General features: G+C 36.8%; 1 protein-coding gene across 1 annotated transcript in view; it reads right to left on the bottom strand.

The window, feature by feature from the left end:
• LOC134753946 (uncharacterized) overlaps window positions 1-14,011 on the bottom strand; it is a 96,809-nt gene extending 82,798 nt beyond the window's left edge. The window contains exon 1 of the mRNA XM_063689973.1: window positions 13,515-14,011. The gene's annotated coding sequence lies outside the window, so the exon portion shown is untranslated. The remainder of the gene's footprint in view (window positions 1-13,514) is intronic.
• Window positions 14,012-16,893: the final 2,882 nt, after the last annotated feature.

Here is a 16,893-nt window from a genome sequence, read left to right as displayed (position 1 = left end):
GTTCTAATTAGGGTGACCATAAGCCATATGTATGTTGGATATTAGGATGTCGGAATATATAGTTGGGCCAAGATCTTAAATAAATGTCGCCGTTGGCGTCCACTGTCGAACATTAAAATGGTCACGTTTTTTCATTTGTAGTCTGCCTCTTTCGCACTCATGGTATGTTCATGTTCATATACTTCCGTCTTGCACACTTCAGCTATTTTTAAGCGTAATCGTCATCGTAGATCTGTGATTGTAACATTTTTTTTTTTCAAATTTGCCGCCTTTGTCTACTGACGGAAATGTGTGTCCAACCTATATAGAATCGATTACATACATATAAATAGTTCTAACCAACTTTTCAGTAATTAAATTAACAATATCATTCAGGTTAAAGGAAAAATTCGTAACTGTAAGTATGTTAAGTAATTTATTCATGTGTAAAGTACTCATGTAAACAATATCAACCACCCTACCACCAACTAAACCGTAAAGTCACAATATATGTCACAACTGCGGTGTCAGCATGGTTCCATTTTTATCGCCTGTCACTATGCCTGACACTTTCGCACTTACATACTTGTTAGAACGTGACAATGGTGACAGGTGATAAAAATGCGACCGTGCTAAGGCCGCTGGACGCGAACGTTTTCGCGCGAGGTTTAAAGTAGCTATAAAAAATGCAATTATTTATGTTAATACGTGTACCGAATCAAAATCAGAACGTTTATTGGTAAAAGCAATATTATTTTACATGTCAGGAATTGGGTAAGTACATAATAATATTTACAAAATATGTTACAACAATTATAAAAATTTTACAAGCAGAGAAGTAGGTAGGTAAATTATTAAAAGACAATACCGACAATATTAAAAGGGATTTCAAAATTTGTCATCAGGCCAATTGGGTATTTGACTACTAGTCAAATCAGTTTCATTTTTCGAACTGTCAAAACGATTTTGCTTTTATGGAATTAATATGAAACACTAGCATGTGACGTCACAATCAAATTGCCTACTCTTTATGGTTTTGTACGGGTTTTAAAATAGAAATTGTGTCTAAAAATAACTGCTGTCTACTTTTCTCTTTTAATCTTCGGGTGCTTTATTTCATGCGTGGTGTAACATAATTTATTTAAAATACAGTCAAATACCCTATTGTGTGTGCCATTATGACATGTCAACTGTTAAATTTGATATCAATCCTATTTTGACATATCTCAGCTAACACTGGACGAACTTATGAATACAGACGGACAGTTGGAAACCGGCCCTAAATGTACAAATTATTCCACCGGTCGGCAGTTCGGCAGTGATGTCACTACTCACGCCCGCTGCCGCCTGCCTACGTCAAGAGGGTATTATAACTGTAACGGGGACGTTTAACGAGCTACAGTGATTCTTAAATAAAATGTAAGACATTATGGAATTGGCGACGGGTCGGTGCAGAGAGGGCACTGGGTCGGGGGAAAGTAGTGGGGCTTGCGCGGTGCGGTGCATGCAACGCATAGCCGCGTGCCGCGTACCACTCGCGCTGCCTTTCTACGGCGGCTAGGACTCCGTACTGCTGACGAGACGCGGTTTGGGGTCAAAACAATGGTATATGCCTGGTTGATTCCTTGCCACTGGCCTAATATTGTTACCTTGGGGATATTAAAGACTCACATCTAAAGCGGAATAAAGCGTTAAAGAAATCGAAAACATGTATAAATTGAATATGCATAGGTAGTAACTACCGTTTACTGCTGATCGCATTCATTCACATGGGTACTTACGACGAATAGGAAAGTAAAGCAACCGGAGTGCAATGATATTAGAAATTATCAGGTAAGTACTCGTATCTTTCCCGGTTTTTATCCTATTTTTTACCTAGTACACTACCTGTCACCTAACGCCACTTGCACCATCCCACATTATCCAGGGTTAAACTGTTAAACCGTTAACCCAGTGTCTAATTGTACTGGTAATCATGGTAACTCCAGGTTTAACCGGTTAATCCCGGGTTAGTGAATGGTGCAAGTGACCACTACACACCTACCTACACTATATGTCACAGTATGCAAAAAACATTATCACACTTGCGCAGTAAGCGTGCTACTTCACACAAGTGCAGCCGGATCTAAAGTCCATTTTACTCCTTCGGGAGTTAAGGCCGTTCCATCGGTTTGCCGCTGTCTCTGTCACATTTCGCAAGAAAGAACGGGAAAGATCATGCGCGCCAAGTGTCAATTTTGATCGAATTTTGTCGATTTTTATTTATTTTAAAAAGCTTTGTTTTTAATTATGCCACTAACTCATACGAACCAAGTAGGTTCTAAGTACTTGTTAAAAGTCAAGGTATAAAATGAGTTTTACTTTCAAAATACTAACGTTTATAAATTAATTGATTTGTTTATGTTTAAAAATATTTAACTTGATAAATTTAATAGCCGTTTCAAATATTTTTACCCAATTTTTCAATCGTGGCTGAATGCCGGACGGATCCGTGCCTTCAATACCTTACCAGTCAAAAAAATTACAATATGAAGGACGAATGTCTGAAATGTCACCGTATTTAAGTTTTGGAGTTTATTGGAGTTTACTCCTTGAGAATCGATTTTCATATATTTACAGTGATTTCGGAGTCGTGGACTCGTGGAACAAGAGAACAAGACATCATACAGAATTCAAAGATGAGCCTAATGATGTTAATTGTTGTTTACTAGCGACCCGCCCCGGCTTTGCACGAGTAGTTCAACTAATTTACACAAAACCTTTACCAATTATACATATAAACCTTCCTCTTGAATCACTATCTATTAAAAAAACCGCATCAAAATCCGTTGCGTAGTTTTAAAGATCTAAGCATGCAAAAATGTTTTTTTTTTTCTACTTGTCATCTGAAAAATAACCATAATTATTGGTGATAAACAATAATTAACAACATCCCCGTAGACATAGTATAAACAAGTAGTTATAGCCGCGCCGCCGAGCTACCTGCGGTAAGAGAAAGAATATTCATGTAAAATTTGGGCAGCATAGGATTTTCTCTCTTTCACTCTTATAAATTTCGGTATTTCGCCATCGCCTCCTACCTAAGATGCCACTCGGTCGGTGATAAGGACAAAGCATAGCACTATTTTTTCTTTCCTCTTATAGGAATCGCAATAAGACTATCTTTCTCTATCAAAGAGTGTCAGGCCCTTGCTCATCCCCCTACTCAATGTGACGTCTTGTCGCTTTCCATACAGCGTATTTCAAAAGTCAGAGGGTGACCATAATTACTTAGTATAAGATTAATTTTACATAAAAAATAAGAAAAATATAACTGATTATCTTTTAATCAAATACTACCATATGATAATGTGGATCATATATAAAGTCAGAAAAAGTGGTTCTGGATCACGACCCCATCAAATCATCATCAAATCGAGTCAAATCAAATGTCACATGTTACACTGTTACAGGCTACGTTATGTTTCGTGCGCAACTTATCGTGCGCATCCCCTAGGAACGGCTGCATGGAAACACTATCTATTCAATGACAACAACAACTATACATTTTTCGGAGTTTTTATCTTAAATTTTATAATTGTTTGAAAGCATACATTACATCCCTGTAAGTAAATGAAAGATTAAACTCCAGTCGCGCGTCGGAGCTGACACATACACTTTTTTTGTTTGCAACTGTGATGAAAAACATTGTGTGTAACTCCGGGGGTAAAAATATTGCAAACTCGAGTCTATTATTCACTCCAGCCTGCGGTTTACGTCGGTTAATAAGAAAAAAATATTTGACAAAAAACTCATTATTAGCTATAACCAATCATATTTAAAATAATTTTCGTGGAAAGTAGGTATTTAGGTAAGTAGCTACCCGGTTTTTTTTTTTGCACGCCCGGTTCAAAATTATATTTTTACACATTTTATTCTCTATCATGCATTCTTCCATAATAGTGCGATAGAGAGACATAACGTTTCATTGTCGTACCGCAAACGATTGTCATTTTGCCTAGGCCCCCAGGTCCTTCTCCGAAGTCCGAACGCAGTTCGATGGGTACTGAGCTGACGGTCACGTGTCTCCTCTTCCTGGTTTTTTAAGTTACAATTAGCAAAAAAAGTAATCAAATAGTTCCATCAAAAAATTTATTACACATTTTTAGAAGCAATATTGAACTTTTCAATGGTGTGTTTTAGACGTATGTTCGTATTTTTTATTAATAATTTTGTCACTAAAGAAAGGTCTTAAGATTGCTATTAATATTTTTTGGTAACCGTCTCTTCTTCTTCTTCTTTTCCTGTTACCCCCTGCTGGGGTGTAGGGCTCGAATCTTGTTTTTCCATTGACTACGGTCTTGGGCAGCTTGGGTAACCTCCTCCCACCCCATCCCCAATACACCCAGCTCTTGCTCCACAGAACGACGCCAAGTGGATTTAGGGCGACCATGTTTCCGCTTGCCGGGCATCTTCCAGGTCAGGGCCACTTTGGATAGGTGGAACGTTTTTTGGTAACCGTATTATGATCTAAAAAACCGGCCTAGAGCATGTCGGGCCATACTCAGTGTAGGGTTCCGTAGTTACCCTTCCGTCACAATAGGCTAAACTGGAGTTAGTATAGAAGATTCTTAACAAAGGGATGAAATGATATTTGGTGCCTTTCACCCGAGTTAAATAATCTACTTTTTATATCGAATACGAGGAAACCAAACGACAAGTTCGTTTTCCTAGGACCTATCCAACGATACCCCACACTGTAGGGTTGAAGCGAAAAAAAATTACACCCCACTTTACGTGTAGGGGAGGCACTCTAAAAAAATATTTTTTTTTACTTTATTGTACGACTGATGGATTTATTGATTTACATATCCATGCCAAATTACAGCTTTCTAGCACTAACGATCACGGAGCATAGCCTGAGACAGACAGACAGACGGGCGGACATGGCGAAACTATAAGGGTCCCTAGTTGACTACGGAACTCTAAAAAGCGCTACCATTTTTCATAAATTCTGCTGGCTGAACCCACTACACCATAACCATATAGCTAGACTTTTTTTAGATTTGTCTCAATTAGGAGCGAAAAAAAATTTCATGCAAATTTTAAAAGGTACTTATTCTTGTAATAATTAAAAAATCAAACGAAGGGGCATAGAAATGGTTAATAATTTAATATACAGCAAATTGCGTAAAAATATTTTCTCCAAAATTAATATTCCTAGAGGAAAATGAGGACTACGTTTGTATATTTCAATTGAAAGTCACAAATCAACGATAAATAATACAGCGGGTCTTCGACAGAAAGTAATAAAGTTGTTGACGTTCAGCAGGGCCCTGAGAACATTCAACACACCGATCCATCAATGTAATGCTGATTGATATCCTCGAAATGACATATCAATTTATCTTTCAACCCTATAAGGACGAGACGAATAAGTTATCGGCTCAGTATCAGAGTATAACCAGTGTTAAAGAATGCTAAATACATTGTTAAAACATACCTACGCTAAGAAACAAAATTCAAAATTCTACTATTTGCGTATGTTAATTTCTCGTGTGCTAACTCCCTGACTACATGTAAATACTAGTGCATAATTATTTTCCATCGTTTTTTCACGGAAACTTACGAATGTGTTGCTATTTCAGTCAGTCTCGGTACATAAAGTACAGGTTGACTGAAGTAGCATGATTAATACGAAAGTTTCCGAGAAAATACGATGGAAAACAATTATGTACTACATCTGTAAATAGTTTCGTGGAGCGTCACAAGCACAACGTAATGCGGTGATTCGGAACGTTTGACGGCCTACCGCGAAAATCGAAATTTCGCTTCCGCCTCTCTATTGCTCCCAGATGCAAGAACGATGGAGAGGCAGATAACGAAATTTCGATATTAGTTTCGCGGTAGGCCCGCGGTTTGACTACAAAACAATGGAGCGGCCAAGCGTCCTTAAATGCCATTATTTATTTCATAGTAGACAGAGGACCCAAAACGATAACCTATTTGGTCCCAAATAGACAGTGACGGCCAAAGTGGCCAAATAAATCGTAACATTCGTAACACACCTTTGTGACCATAGAAATAAGGATGTGTAACAAAAATATTTCGCCACTCTAGACGTCTCTATCTAGTTGATGCTGACTATACTGATACTTTACTATCACAGGCGGTGTAACAGGCTTAGTTTTACAATCCATAACTTAGAACAATAGCAATCAAATGAAAGGTAAATTGCGGTTTACGAATTGTGACGTATTAAAAAAAACTACTTACTAGATCTCGTTCAAACCAATTTTTGGTCGAAGTGTGCATGGTAATGTACATCATATATTTTTTTTAGTTTTATCATTCTCTTATTTTAGAAGTTACAGGGGGGGGGGACACATTTTACCACTTTGGAAGTGTCTCTCGCGCAAACTATTCAGTTTAAAAAGATATGATATTAGAAACATCAATATACTTTTTTAAAGTAATCAATCAAATAGGTATAATTAATACGTACTTATAGTAAATAACTTCAGGGTGCAAGCAATAAACAATAACGGACCTGATAAAAGACAATTTGTTGAGCGAGTTTAGATATTACTTTACGCGCTGTGCGAGCTCAGTATGCCGATCCTTTCTACCACATTTTCCGACTCGCTCGCTCTACAATGATGGATTAAACAATCTTGATCTTTCGTGAAGCATATTGAACATAACAACACAATCTGTATTCAAATTTTAAAGTCCTAATAAATGTTATTTTGTACAAAAATACCAAATCCAGTGCAAATGTACTTATGTATAATAATAATAATTAAGAATTATTTTTTACTAGAAAGAAATTATACTCACTTGTTTACATGTTTCGTTATTGCATTAGGTAGGTATACTTAGGTTGTGTAGTGAGACTATTTTAGTTATATAATAAAACCCCTTTGTTCAATTAATTTATATCAACGAGGCTTTAAAATGAGCTGGTACTCAGGTTCTGATGATAAAGCCTGATGATGATGATGATGAAGGTGGTCACGGGTACCAATCAACCATGTAGTAACATGAGTATGCTCGTTTGATTCGTCTCAACCAGATCTTTAACATAAGATAGTACTCAGGGCCTGATGATGGAGCTGGAAGGTAGTCACCAGTACCAATCAACCATGTAAATTTTGTGTTTAGGTTTAGGCTCGTTTGATTCGTCTCAACAAGATCTTTGCCACCTGGTGATACTCAGGGTCTGATGATGAAGCCGGAATGTGGTCACCGGTACCAATCAACCATGTAACCTTGTGTCAAAGATCTTGTTCGACGACCGGTCTGGCCTAGTGGGTAGTGACCCTGCCTGTGAAACCGATGGTCCTGGGTTCGAATCCCGGTAAGGGCATTTATTTGTGTGATGAGCACAGATATTTGTTCCTGAGTTATGGATGTCTTCTATGTATTTAAGTATTTGTATTATATATATCGTTGTCTGAGTACCCACAACACAAGCCTTCTTGAGCTTACCTCGGGACTTAGTCAATTTGTATAAGAATGTGCCCTATAATATTTATTTATTTATTTATTTATTAATTCTTGAGACGAATCGAAGGAGCCCAAACACGAAGTGGTTTAGTTACATGGTTGACTGGTACCCCTGGCCACCTTCCAGCTCCATCATCAGACCTATGTTTTCTGACATATCATCAAAAGCATTATATAGTTAGCCATTTTTTAGTTTTATACCTATAAACTGTCAGGTCATTTCAAATATTTTTAATGTTGTCCGGTAGTTTGTTTAAATTACTATACTAAAAAATAAATACGTTACAGTTAGGATCAGTTTCTCAGTCGCAGTTTACACGCACACAGTATAGCTTTTTCATCTCTCCTATTCGGACGGTTCACCTTTCATAGGCTGATTAGGCTGTTAGCCGGGCGGAAAATTGCATTTCCCATCCTAGGGTGGAAAGTTTTCTTTTATTTGTACTTCTAACAACGGCTAACAGCCATAATATACACTATGATTATTCTGTTAAAAGCTCTCATATTAGCTTCCGCATTTTCAGACCAAGTACCATCCAAGTAATTAAATGTCAATTGCATTGCATTATTAAAAACAATTACAGGTACTACTTGTATTTAACAAATATTTGTTCATAAAGCAATATTAATCGCCATTAATGTTTAAAATATTATCATTACATTACATTCATTCATTCAGTTTCACTTTTAAGGCGCGTATACATTAAGGTCGCTTCAGACACTTCTCAATTTAAGATCAAATTGTTAATGGTTTTAGATTTTTTTTTCGATCAAAATATAAATGGCCCAATTCTCTTAACCGTCAAAATAATATTTTCTTGTGTTTGTCTTTCCTCATAGTCGAAATGAAAAGTAGAGTATTTAACTCGGGTAAAAGTAACCATCTCACTCTCTCGGGTGATATGGTTCACTTTCCACCCTTGGTTAACAATCTACTATTTCATCACACTCGGTCAGTAAATGTGGAATTGCACGCAGGCTTAGAGGGAACTATAGTAAAAGCGTTTTCCCTAGGGAGTTATGAAGTTTCTAGTATTATAATTAACAGTTTTTTGTCTCTATACTTCATTTTTGTATCGCAAGTGTAATGAAAAACATTTTGTGTAACTCGGGGCGTAATAATATTGCAAACTCGAGTCTATAAATCGCTCCGGCAAGCCGTCGCGATTTAACTTCTCTCGTTTGCAATATTTAACTTACGCCCCATTTTGCACAATGTACACGGCGCCCGCCGCACACAACGATAAAAAAACCTCGTCGTCGCCGTTTTATTTCTTACTAATTTAATTAGTCCCTTCTAATATTTAAAACTGTATTCCTAAAGATAAAAACACGCTCTTACTGGAACAATACTCTTTGTTTCTAATAATGAGAGTAAAATCCTGAATTTCGTCGAGGAATATTATCAATTTTACAATGCTTGTCGGAGCGCTCTACTATTGGGGACGAATGACTCTAAGGACCGTTGCCAACAAGCTAATGATATTCCAATAATTAGGAATGCTCACTATATCGTCCGACTAGTTAAGCCCGTGACCCGTGACTAAGGTTCGGCTTTATAAAAACCCGTTATACTTAACATCTTGTAGTTTTTGAGATATCCCCTCTTGAAGGTTTATTTAGGGTTCTCATTTTTATCTTGATTATCTACATCAGTGAAGCTGCTAGGACGGGTTTGGTATCGTTTCTGTATAAATCGGGGGTCCTGAATACATTTATGGTATCAACATTGACACCTTTCCGAAGTCCGAAGTTGGCGACACCTGACGCAACGCACTCCGTGTGTTCCTAGTTCCTAGTTAAAACCCGACGTGTAGCGTCCAGTACGGCTACCACCAGTTGGACCCTGGCATATGCGCTAGCGTCTGCGGAACTTACTTTCTATGCATGTTGCTCGTACTCGCATATTAGTGCGAGCGAGATGTATAGAAAGTAAGTTACGCAGACGTTATCGAATATGGCAGTTTGACACTGCTAAGGCAGCCTTGGTCTTGGTAAGGCTAAAAGTGAAAAAAACACTATTGAAACGCGATGAAGATGTAAGTGTGCCATCGCATGTATATTTATTTTGTAAGATATGCACGGGTGCACTGCATGGTACTACTGCATCAAATGTTCACACTTTGTGTTGCGTCGCGTTTCAATGGTGTGTTTCCACCTTTAGTAGCCGCGTTTGGGCGGAGAGCACTCGGTCAAGGCCACGTGCACTTGCCCGCAAAAAACGTCCAACTGGTTACCACGCGTGGTTATCGTATCGTCGTTTTTTGCGTCGCCTTACGACATAACGATACAGGTGAATTGGTAGTTTAATAAACGAGTCAAGTTGATATTAAATCAACTTCCACTTAAGATGTGTTTGGAATCACTCCGTCCAAGTGTTGAACAAGTATTAAATGTAATAATCGTTTTTTCTGCAACTATTATCACCGACTGGTTTTATTTGGTTCTATAGAATCAGTTGTTTTTGTCATAGTAAGTTTTTTCACGTAATTTGTTAGGATGATATAGAATAGGATAGAATTATTTTATTCGTAAGCACAAACGAGACAATACATTTAAAAAAACAGTAAGATTAAGGTGCCACGAAATGACCTCATCTCAGCATGTTGCTGCATATATATACATATATGTCACTGTCAATTGTATTTAATCTTCTGATTAGAATAGCATCAACGGATGTGAACAAACTTTTTATTGAATCACTTTTATTGGCATGACTGCATACTTACGTGTTGTTAATATCATGTGTTTATCAGTGAATTAATTATCAGTGTATAAGTATATATACATATATATAATAATTAATAAGTATATTTGCTAGACATTCAACATTCTTGAAGAAGAAAAATTGCATGCTAACAATTGCAGAAGATATTTCCTAACAAAAATACAACGCTAAGTATTTAACCATATTAAATCACATTTAGAATGTTATATTGCTAAGTATGAAAGACGGACCCGAACTATCTTCCGGAACGAATAGGAATAACCTTCATTCTTAATATTGTTTTAACGCTTGTTCATGCAAATGAAAAAACTCTGAGTAGCTAACTAAATTATCAGGCCACTTCGAATGTACACAGACATCAGAGTGGTATTTGTATCATGTTATTTAGTTATCGTTCGTCTCGCCCGCCCCAAGTCATGTACAGACAAATAATATGTTACACAATGAAGGCCGCAAATAGCCATAGAGCGTGTCAAATATTTTTCCCGCCTTCGAAGAGTAACATATTATTGCAAATGACTGTACGAGCGAAATGTACGAGAACTAACTAACATCATTCAAATATCATTCTGATGTCAGTTTACGTTCTAATTGGCCTGTATGTTAAGTTTATCAACCTATATACATAATAATAGCTAATACATGCGTTTAATATAATCATAAAATACTCGCGTGCACCAATAGCTTAAATGTTGACTTATAAATTTTTCGATTTGTATTCTTTTGGACCCGTTTTATTATTTCGCGATAAAACTGTAAAATCTTATCTATGTATATAGGCAATATTGTAAAATATGCCATACGACTAAATAATAAATAAACAATTAAAATATTATAACTCAACTTGCCTAGTCATTGTTGAAGGTGGCAATAAATAGTAAAATTTTAGCTTCGTACTTTGAAAAAAAAACACCCTTCCGGTATTGATTACATCGTACCTAAAATAATACATGGGCGAGAAAGAAAACTTCCGTAGCCTGGTTGGTTTGGTAGTTACCCGTCCTAGAAATCTGGAGGTCCCGGGTTCGAATAATTCGAATTATTTGTTTTGTTTATCACGAATATTTTGTTCCTGGGTTATTGATGTTTTATACATATTTCTATTCCAATGATTTTAATCAGAACTACCAACCGGCTAATGGCGTTATTCATAAACGCGCTGCAGATGTAGTGCATAATTATTTTCCATCTTATTTTCACAGAAACATACGAACGGTTCTTGCTATTTCGGTCAGTCTGGATACAAAAAGTACTGAGGTTGACTGAAGTAGCATGACAAATGCGAACGTGTCCGAGAAAACACGATGGAAAACAATTATGCACTAGCACTACATCTGTACAAGTCTCAATTAGCTATTAATCGTTTGTCTTAATCTGTGATTTTGACTCATGTATTAGTAAGAAAGGGACCGATCTTTACTTATTAAGACGAAGAGCTAAAGGCTGTCCCAAAAAGGACGCAAGATTTGAAATTGATGAAAAACACTTAATTTTTTTCGTTATAATACATCTGTATATAAAATCTTGAAATACATAAAATAGGGTTATTTGTGGAATAATACGCCAGGCAAATGTCCTCCTAGGCTTTGCTGGCACATACGCACTCTTTTGTCAAAATTTTCTATGACCATTTTGCATAGATGCGGCTGAATTTCTCCGATGCAGCGTCGAATTTCCTCTTTTAAAGCATGGGTGGTTGTGGGCTTATTGGCATAGACTAGACTTTAAATAACCCTAAAAAGAAGTCTAAAGGCGTTAAATCGCAAGAAATAGGGGGCCGATTCTGATCACCGAATTGAAAGATCACACGACTAGGAATTTTCGAACCGTACCCGCCAAACTTTCATTACTTTTGAAATATTGTTCAGTAATAAAAACGCGTTAATCTTTCGTATAACCCGCCATTTTTACAAACACTAAACATTCAGCTGTCAAATAGTTTTTTTTAGGGTTGCCAGCACTAAAATACAAAAATGGCGGCAAATTGAAATCTTGCGTCCTTTTTGGGACATCCGTTTTTAATTAACAATAGGTTTATAATAAATAATTATGCGTACCTACTTAGTACAAAACACCTGTTACAGATGGAATTGACGGAACCTGTCTAAAATAAATGGCACTGTGATGGATGAGATTCTTATAAATGTCGAAACTTTCGACTAAGCAGCACTTGTAAAGTGATTACGTACGCTTTTTCCAATGTTTCTACTTGCTACGCCTCTACATATTCAAGTAACACATATTAAACATAGCAGATATAAAAATGTGATTTTCTTTAAGTAAGATGGCGCCTGCTCCAACTTTATAAATGTATGGACTGGTGAGGATTTATCCACGCCTGAGGGGGCGTTCAAATATTACGTAACGCAATTTTCGAAGATTGCTGAATCATGGTTACGTAACGCCTTGTTCCAACCCCCAGTCCCGCCCCTGTAACGCATCGTAACGTTTTACAAAGCGAGGCTAGAAGATGTTGATGTCAACTTTAGCCAGTCTTCTCCGAGACCACGAAGACAACGCCGTCCTCGCAACGTCGTAGATAAATCTTAAAAGGTAAATACGCGATTAAGTCCCGTAGTAGAATTTAATAATCGGTAACCAATTTTATTGAGCACCATTTGTTATTCCGCAATGATTACTAACGAATTCAAGGAAACCGATTGTAACAGATATAGTATCATATAGGTACAAGTAATTACAGTCTTTTAAGAACTCCTACATACGGAAACAAGCTGTATAACCATACAGTTTAAATCAAATTTAATTAATATACTTAGAAATAACTTAACAAAGTTACTAATTTCGCTTGGCTGGCAGAAATATAGTTTACCAATTTAACAATTAAGTACGGCACATGAACATTTCCATAAATCATAACGAGACTTCTATTATATCATACAGTTAACACTAGCAGTGAGGCTTATTTCCGGCTAAACCTGAAATATACCTCACATGTTCCTGTTTAGTGCTTAACCATTAAAGTTTAAATACCTCATAACTTATATAGTTTTTAAAAATTAATTATAAAAATACATTTCATGATCATTATCGGGTAAGTCCATTTAAATCATAAGTATGCATAATGTAGGGAAGCCGTATCTTACATGCATGCATTTAAGCTTTTATAATCTGCTTCGAAGTCGGTTAGTACTATATATCTAAGGTATTTAAGTAGTTAATGATAAAAGCTCCTTGACCACAGTTCGCAAAATTTGGATGCCGATGTTCCAAAAATAAATGAATAAATATCTCAATATAAGCGCATTAAAGCTCATAATATATATAACAAGACATATAAGTAGTTAGTGTTCTTATTTACCTGAAGCTGACGGCAACCGCACTTTCTTCAATGATATCACGACAAATATTCAAGTTCACACGAACTGATCTGAGTACAGAAACGCGCGAGCACTGGACCGTGGACGAGTAAGTGAACCGACTAATGGAAGTAATGGGGAGTGAACAAAAGGTGGTCGGCTTCTCGGAGTCACGGGCGCGGAGCGGAATACGGACGCGGCGGACAGGGCACGCGGCCGGCCAGGCGTCTCAAACGGAATGAAATACTGAAGAAGACGACGCGGTCTTATATAGACGTGACCGTAACCTGACGCCGGATAACGGGCTCACGCAGCCGCACCGAACAAACCATTTTCAATTCTAATGCAAGAGGTATTAAGATGCTTAATGCATTCCTAATCAAACCCCTTCTCACCGGAACAGATAGATTTTCAATAAAGCGCCCGAAGCTGAATACTGCAATTCGCTAGCACTATGTATTTAAAGCTCGTGAACTTAAAGGCACGGCTATTGGTCAATGCCTCCTTTAAAGTTATAGTGCTTAACACCGTCAGAGGTTCCCTATTTTATAAAATCGGGTTAGATATGCAAAATGTGTCTTCTGACTCTCCTGAAATGGTTCCTAAAAATATAACTAGAATTAAAGATTTTTAGCATCACCTCACCTATTGAAATCACGTATAATTCTAATTGAGTAGGTACACCATTGAATGCGTGTACTCAATTAGACTTATACATGATTTCAAATGAATATAGTATGGTTATTTACAAAGTACAATTACCAGTGAGGGATTTACCATATTTGAGGTTTGAACTTGGTTTGCGCGAGGTCCCGATACTACAGCGTTGTTACAAGCACTGTCTTCACAAAGTAACCATGCTCCTGAGGCTAGAATGGCTCCGAGTTCAATATGATATGTCGTCCGTGCTCTGCAGCTCTCTAATGGTCCCCGTAAAGCCGTTAACTAAATCCCCTGCTGCACCTGGCTATGTACTCGTATTCCCACCACTTGCCGAGACTTTGCCTAAGACAAACCAATACATAACAGTAACAGCGACCTCGAAATTAATTTTAGCTTTGTGTAAGTGCAGACCACGCGTTATAAACTGTCCAGATAAAAGTCAATCTACTAACAACGTTCTAATCACTCCCTAATTTTAAAAGCTGCTCCACCGCCTACAAGAAAGCGACTAGGAAAACTCACCATCTAATTCATTGTCACGAGGGAGGAAGTGCTACGCCGTCTATAAATATGATACCTGCATATAAACGCAACTAGTTTGTACTTTTATGTTAGAACTGGGAAACTAAATAAAATATTGATTGAGCGCATTCGAACCACATTACAAGAATGTACCAAATTATAGATTTATCTGATACGAATCATACGAATGGTCCGAATTCATCTCATTCAATAAATATATTTAAAGTATGTCCAATAACGTTTAGGCCTAGTGCCAATTAACTTATAAAATGAAAAACTGAACATAGGGTGACAAGGAGCTACTATTCGAATTACCTACAATTTTGGATAAAGTCCCTATAAAAAAGCCTTTTATTTCTTGAATTTTAATTTTTTTCTTGTGAATTTTGTTTTTTAAATAAATTATTTAAGAACCTAGTGTTAACAGAGGAAGGCCCAAAAGTCCACAAAACGGTTATATAAGTAGGTAACCCCAGGTAGGTAGGCTCAGAAGCTGATATACAACTGTTTTTGAATTTGGGACCCTTCCGGCCGTTTTGTTTCGCAAACGATTGTTAAAAAAAAGTAATCATCCTGTTACGCAACTAGTTGCCTAAAAAAAATTTGCCAATGAATAATTAATCATAAAATCAGTTGTTAAAAAAATGCTACCTACGCAACCAATTATGTACCTACTTGAACAAAAAGAAGGTTTATTCCTGTTTTACAACCAGTATAATAGGTTAGAATAGGTCGCAGACAGTCTAGAACGTAATATGACTAGGTTGTATACTTCCTTTATAGTAGAGCTAAATGGAACATGTGCACCTACAGCTACATATATATGTAGCTGTAGGTGCACATGTTCCATTTATACTAAGATAACTCTAACTCCACCCGTATAGTGGAGTTGTAAACAAAGATATTTATTTATATTTTGACAACTGGTTGCGAAAGTCAACTGTCATCTACGCTAGTTTTGGATCAAGAAGAGATTTTTTTGGGCAACTAATTGTGTAACATATCTTTCTAACTTTTAACAACTGGTTGCGAAACTTGGTTGCCAAAACGGTGGGAGGGAGTAACTATATAAAAGTTCAGTATAAATTATGAAACATATATAAACATACGTACCTACTTAAATTTGTATGCGGTGTCTCAAGTTAAAGGTAAATATTATAAACCATTCCTGGAGTTTATAAAGTATCGTCAATAAATTAACTTTGGATTTGGATAAAAACATTATCATAGTTTCATATTAACCTAGAAACGCATTAATATTAACGCATTGTTATTAAAGTTGTAATACCATGGTTGCAATAAACGATTATGATTATGAAAGTAATTTTTTGTCTGCCAAATATTTTAGTGTTGGATAGGGACCTAAGCTGCACCTTAGCCCTTTGAGGGAATGCCGAGCCGCCGACTAAGATATCAAACTACGTAACACCTAACTACTGCTGTAATGTACATTCTTAGAAATTTCACTTATTTTTCGTTTTTTACATGAACATGAAATTCTAATTAAATAATAATATTTTATTAGCTTTAATGGTTTCCGTTGAACAAGCTTTCGGTCGGTAATTCCCGAGCGGTGGTCGGCGGACCACCAGAGGATTAATGCCATACCCCAACCGGTCGTGGAACCATGTCACTTCATCGTCCAATTTTATGATCCCTACTGACAATAAAATAATCAAAGCGGTTTTTGATTGAGAAAAGGTTGGAAACCACTGCCACAGATAGTTAAATAAGCAGACACACTTACGATTATACAGTTTTAAAACTTACTGTAGTAATTTTAAATTAATAAAAATTTTATGAAATGCATTGAAATTGTCCTGTGCCAATACAAAAATGTCGGTCGGTAGGTCGGTACACATGCAACAGTACACGACTAACCAGATTTGCTTAATTATCATCAATAATTTTGTTCTAATTAAGAACTTTAATCTCTATGCACAGGTATGTAGCTAGACCTTATAAACCATAAATGATTGCAGTTCTGACACTTTTACGTACTCACACCTACTGTATTGTTAAAGAAGGGACGATTTCCACATAAATTTTCGTACAGTGAGGTTCGTAATTGTATGGCGAAATTATGAATGAATTCCATTCATAATTTCTCCATGCAATTTCGAACCTCACTGTACATTGACCCGGCTGTTGAGCTCTATTGCACTCGCATAATTATTATATTGCTGTCCCACCCAT

Source organism: Cydia strobilella, chromosome Z, assembly GCF_947568885.1.
Source record: "Cydia strobilella chromosome Z, ilCydStro3.1, whole genome shotgun sequence".
In the NCBI taxonomy this organism is placed as follows: Eukaryota; Metazoa; Arthropoda; class Insecta; order Lepidoptera; family Tortricidae; genus Cydia; species Cydia strobilella.
This window is presented reverse-complemented; position numbering and strand designations above follow the sequence as displayed.